Source organism: Sminthopsis crassicaudata, chromosome 5, assembly GCF_048593235.1.
Source record: "Sminthopsis crassicaudata isolate SCR6 chromosome 5, ASM4859323v1, whole genome shotgun sequence".
Classification (NCBI taxonomy): domain Eukaryota; kingdom Metazoa; phylum Chordata; class Mammalia; order Dasyuromorphia; family Dasyuridae; genus Sminthopsis; species Sminthopsis crassicaudata.
The window spans coordinates 266,053,070-266,059,069 of record NC_133621.1 but is presented as its reverse complement, the minus strand read 5'-3'; the positions used below and the strand labels follow the sequence as shown (position 1 = coordinate 266,059,069).

At 36.6% G+C, this 6,000-nt stretch overlaps 1 pseudogene; it reads right to left on the bottom strand.

Moving 5' to 3' along the window:
- Window positions 1-3,489: 3,489 nt before the first annotated feature.
- LOC141543983 (peptidyl-prolyl cis-trans isomerase NIMA-interacting 4 pseudogene) lies at window positions 3,490-3,882 on the bottom strand (annotated as a pseudogene).
- Window positions 3,883-6,000: the final 2,118 nt, after the last annotated feature.

Genomic DNA, 6,000 nt, shown 5'->3' with positions numbered 1-6,000 from the left:
AACTGGTGAACACCACTTGCTTTTCACAGCCCTCCCTTTTTAGGATCCCTCCCCCACCTTAAAGATCCTCCCCTTATTTTACCCCTTTTCCTCGAAATTACTGTATTCCCTTCCTCTTAGCTTACTCCTTCCCTTTCACTTTTCAATGAAGTGGAAGAAGTTTCACCATAAATCGAATATGTCTATTGATACACGCTATGTTCATCTCCCTCCTTTCTTTCTCTCAGATATAATAGGTTACCTTTGCCTCTTCATGAGATGTAGTACCACCACTTTACACTTTTTTATGATATAATCTCCTTTCCACCTCTAGTTTCTAAGACAAATTGTACATATGTTCTTTACATATTTTTTTGACAGAAGTATAGTTCTCAAGATTTCTTTTTACCTTTTTAGAAATCTCTTGAGTTCTGTATTTGAAGATCAAACCTTTTATGTAGGTCTGTTTTTTTCATCAAAAATAGATGGAATTCATTTATTTCGTTAAATGTCCATCTTCTTCCCTGGAAAACGATGCTCATTCTTGCTGGGTAAGTTATTCTTGGATGCATACCAAGTTCCTTAGCCTTTCGGATTATCATGTTCCAGGCCCTGCGTTCTTTTAATGTGGATGCTGCTAGATCCTGGGTTATCCTTATTGTGGATCCTCCATATCTGAATTGTTTTTTTCTAGCAGCTTCCAATATCTTTTCCTTTGTCTGATGGTTCTTGAACTTGGCCACTATATTTCTTGGCGTTTTGATTTTAGGGTCCCTTTCAGTAGGTGATCGATGAATTTTTTCAATGTCTATTTTACCCTCTGTTTCCAAAATGTCTGGGCAGTTCTCTTTGATAATTTCCTCGAAAATGGTGTCCAAGCTCTTTTTTTCCTCCCATTTTTCAGGGAGTCCGATTATTCTCAAATTGTCTCTCCTGGATCTGTTTTCCAGGTCTGTTGTCTTTCTGGTAAGGTACTTGACAGTCTTTTCAATTGTTTCATTTCTCTGGTTTTGCTTGACTCCCTCTTGGTTTCTCCTTGAGTCATTCATTTCTACTTGTTCCAGTCTAATTTTCAATGATGTATTTTCTTCACTCACTTTTTTTATATCTCTTTGTAATTGTCCAATTGAGTTTTTATCTTCTATGAAATTTTTTTCCATTTTATCCATTTTATTTTTTAGAGAGCTGTTTTCTTTTTCCAGCTCACTAATCCTGTTTTCCTTGGAGTTGTTTACCTTTTCCAGCTCACTAATCTTGTTTCTCAATGATTTGATTTCTTTATCCACTCTGTCTTTGAATGCATGGGATGACTTCTTGAGGCTCTCTTGCCAAGCTTCCCTTTCCTTTTCCCATTTCTCTTCCAGCTATCTTGTGAGAGCCTTTTTGATTTCCTCTATGAGATTCTTTTGTATTGAGGAGCAGCTCATATCCCTCTTAGGGGATTCATCTGGGGACAGTCTGTTTTTAGTCTCCTCAGTGTTTGAAGTCTGCTCTCTCTCCATACAAAAGCTGTCAATGGTTAGAGCCCTTTTGAACTTTTTGTTCATTTTGTCAGAGTAGGAATCGAAGAAAACAAACTAACAAGAGAAACAATTGGTCTGTTTTGCGGGGCATGGGGCTGGATGGTATTAATGGGCTTCCTCTACAGACTGGGGGTAGGGCAGCAGAGAGCCACTAACAGAACAGCAATGACTGTACTGAGTCTGTGCTCTGAGGCTCTGAGAATGCTCTGAGTCAGTCCAGGTGGGGGTTGCAGGTGGCTGGATTCTGAGAGAGGCTGGCTTTCTAGGGTTTTAATCTTCACCTCCAGTGTTTACACCCTCTCCCTGCTCCTGGCTTGCTGCCAAGACAGAGTATCCACTCTGGGGAAAAAGTCTTTTTGCAGAAACGGCAGAGATCGTACCCCTCCCCCTCTGGTCTGAGTTGTGTCAGATGCCTGTATTGCTCTGGCTTGCCTGCCCTCAGTCTGCGCCCAGTCTGATTGACCCTCCCTCGAGCAAACACAGACCTTTTCTAGAGACTTTCAAGGATGTCTTCTCTTGGTGATTATCTGTGGATTTCTTTCTGGGTCAAGCATTAAGTCTGAGGCTTGTCATGAAGTAAGTTCTGAGAGAAAACGAGGAGCTCAAGCAGCTGTCTGCCTCCACGCCGCCATCTTGGCCGGAAGTCCCCAGATTTCCTATTAAAGAGCACTTTTAAACTCATTTCTTTGCAGAATGTCCAAAGCAGGATTATGCCTCATAGCTTAGTATACCTGCTTGTCAGCACTCCTACCACTGTGAAGAGGCTCTCTTCTCAGAGGAAAAAACCTTTTGTTATTTCTCTCTTAGGACTTGCCACTGAGGAAATCAGTCTCCTAGCAAAGCTGATTTCTCATCCAACAATCTTTCACAAAGGACCTGCTTCTCTGATCAAAAGGGGATTTCCACAACTCTGCTCTGCCACTACAACACATCAGAGGGATGGGAGGTGTCTAAAAGAAAAAGGGAAAATCCCTTGTCCTAGATAGGCTTTTCAGTCTAGTTGTAGAGACAAAATTCCATAGGTTAAATAACTAAAGACTTAATAGTCTGTTTAAACGTTTAAAGTGGTAGAATTTGAACATTATGTAAGTGGGGGGTGTTTATGTGATTTATAGTGATATCTCCTCTATTTAAGAGACTCAGCAAGGGTGGAGAGAAAAAAGAGTGAGAAGGGAAACAAACTGAAAAGCAAAAGTGGTGGAACCAGGAACTGGGTTAAGGAATGACTTTAATAAAGGTTAACAATTTTCGATGAAATGTGGTTCTTACTCTCAGATTTATAATTTAGTAGGGAATGTATTTGAAGATGGTGAGAATCAATAGAATCTTTAAATTGGAAGAGATTTGAAAAGTCAATCTAAACATGAATGTCTCCATGATATTCTATGGTTGCTTAAACATCAAATGATGGGGGATTTGTTAGGGTGTAAATTTAGGATGTAACTCCTTCAATTTTTTGGATGGTTCTAATTTTAGGGAAGATTTTTTTTTTAGTTGATCCATAATCTACCTCCCTGCAACTTCTCATTGGTCCTTATTTTGCCATTTAGGACCAGCCAAATACAGTTTTCTTTCCACATGATAATCCTTCAAATATTTGAAGACAGAACAAGAGTAACAATGAAATGCTATCATAGAGTACTTTAAGAAATCACTTTTGTTTAAGTTAACTCTTCTCTTTTAAAAAGTTTGTGTGTGTATGTGTAATTGCTGCCTTTTCTATAGGTTAATACATATAACTAACACTATAAGTTAATTTTTTGTCTTTCAGGAGCAAAAAACATCCAATGCATCTTCTTGAGCCACATGGAACATTTCAAATAAAAAAACCAACCTACACTGAGGGATAAAGACCTTTTGTCTTGGTTTGATGGCTGTTTAATCAGGGTAATTATATGAAAAGAACTTATTTAAACTCCAGGGTATTTTTTGGGGTGGGGGCGGGGTTCTCCTTAACTCAAAGAATGAAAAGCACACCACTTCCAGTTCAAATAAAAAAGAAATTAATCCCCCTGCTATATTTAATATGGCATCCAAATTTGGTTTTCACTGGAGGATCTATGTACTTAGGTATTGACAGGCAAGGAAAATACTCCTTCTTGGAATGGGCCTAGTATGGAGCCTTTTGTCATCCAACCCAAATTGCCTCCATGTTAGGCTTTATCTTCACTGTACTCCAAGGCAACTTTAATGAATCTCACTCCAGCCTTCAGTTTTCCCATGGCTTCGATAATTCTGTCATGCTTTTTAAACAGAATATGTTGAATCTTTACTGAATTTCCACCTCTTTGGGGTCCTGAGCCTTCTTATCTGCACCCTCACTTCCAGAAGCTGCTCCCTCTTTCTCTCCTCTGCCAGAATTCTTCCCCTTAGGTTCCATTTTCCCACTTTCCTGCCACTATCTTCCTGTTTACCTTCTTTAGACTGGGAATGAATAAGTAGTTCTGCCAAACTCTCAGAATCAAGTTTTGAATCAGTGATGACAAGTCTTTTAATTCCCTCTCATCAAATTCATTTCTTCTATAGAACTAGCCTAAGTTATTTTTCTCTTTTTCTGAATTTAATATTTATGGACAAGTATCTTTTTTATTAAGAGGTTTGCCATCATAATCTTGCTTTATGGTGGTCCATTTCAGAAACTTACATGAATTCATGACTAGTTATCAATATGAACAGGACCAAATTTGACTATGCTTTTGATTCCAAGTGTTTGTTTAATCAGTTTTCAAAAAGCTTTGGCAGACTCAAAGATAGAAAATCAGCTTATATTACTGTTGAATATAGATTCTTTAGCCTGGTTGAAAAATGAAATATCTCAAGAGCCATCAGCTAGTCTTCCAAATGAAATATGATCAGTTCTTTCAACTATATACATCTTAAAAGTTAATTAGGGACAGACTTATACCTTCAAGTATAAATACTGAAACTTTACACAGTAAAGCAGTCTATTAAAAACTTAATTGGTATATATGGATATTAGGGCAACAGTTTTTAACAAAGATCAGAAAGTTAGGCCACAAATGTTGGCTATCTTATTTCATGACGTTTTCTGTAGAAGCACATTACTTGAGAATCAAGTAGAAAAACTAGCTAATCTAATTTAAGAAACACCACAGCATTTATTTTTTTTTTAATGTTCAATTGTTTGCTTCTCATAACTTGCCTATGCATATCCCCATATCAGCTCAACATTTAATGTGTATTATAATTTCAAGAACATTATGATAGCTTTGGAAACTCATCATAAAAACATATAAGGATATTGTTGCATATACGTACAAACTTTATTCACTACTATAACTTCATTGATTGGAACTATACAAGAAAAGTAAACTCTTTAGTTCAAAGGGTGTCATTTGATTATTCTCAAATTTTATAGAAATTGTAAATAGTAGTTGATTGCTATCTATTTTCAACTTCCAACTGGTTTAAAAATATTAGCAGCACTCTCCAGTTCTATATGGAACTGTTCAGAAAGTTCTTTTAACTTCTTTTTCAAAATTATATATTTTTTAACTTCTTCATAATTGTACTTCAGTGTAGAGGGATGAAACTCTGAAAAGATGTGCTTGAATCAAACAGCAGAGCATGTAAGGCTAATTATCCATTTGATGTGAGATAATAGCTCTGCAAGCTTATATTTATGATATGATAATGTGATGTCTTTCCTCATGATTGGCGCTTGCTGAATATTTGGCAGTGAGGCAAAGATTGGAGGGCTGGGCACTTGGATGCAGGATGAGGAGGAGAGAGGCTGGGGACTCCAGACTCCAAAATCCACAATACATCTTTGGCAAGCCATGTGGCAGCTTGCCTGCCTCCTTCACTTCTCCTCCCAACGACCAAGGACTTTGATTGATCCTGATTCTGACTGATCAAGAGCCCCTCCAGGGAGTTAGCCTGGACATTATACTTCAGGTCTTCAATTTCTTTGAAAAATGAGGGATTCAAGTTGAAAAGTAGACTAAATATGAAAATTAGAACAACACAAAATGGTGTAATTTATAAATTAATTAGACATAAAAATAGACACTTGTGAAAAGTATACATTTTTTTCCCATAAGCTTTTCTCAAATGCAAGTTTCTAACAAACAGGTAATAATCATCCTCATTCATGAAATCTATAAATTTCTATTGTATAAATTATGTTCCACATCTTACTGATATTTAAGACAATTTGAAATGAAAAAAATGTGGGGATGCCCAAGTAATTTTACCCTATTTTTTTAATTTAAAATTTAAAGATTTTATTTTAGATTTTTGGTTATTCTTTCTCTAACTTAATTAAATGGATATTAGCTTATCCATATTTTAGAATAATAGCATTTTAAAGTGCTTTGCATATATTGGCATTAGGCAATTGAAAGGAGGAATTAAGAATTTACTTTAAAAGTTGTCTTTGTTCTCAGATTAAATATCTCTCTAGGCATTCTTTGAATGCTCGCTCCTTTGATTTGGTTACTAATACAAACAACTCATACATGCAAACCATATACTG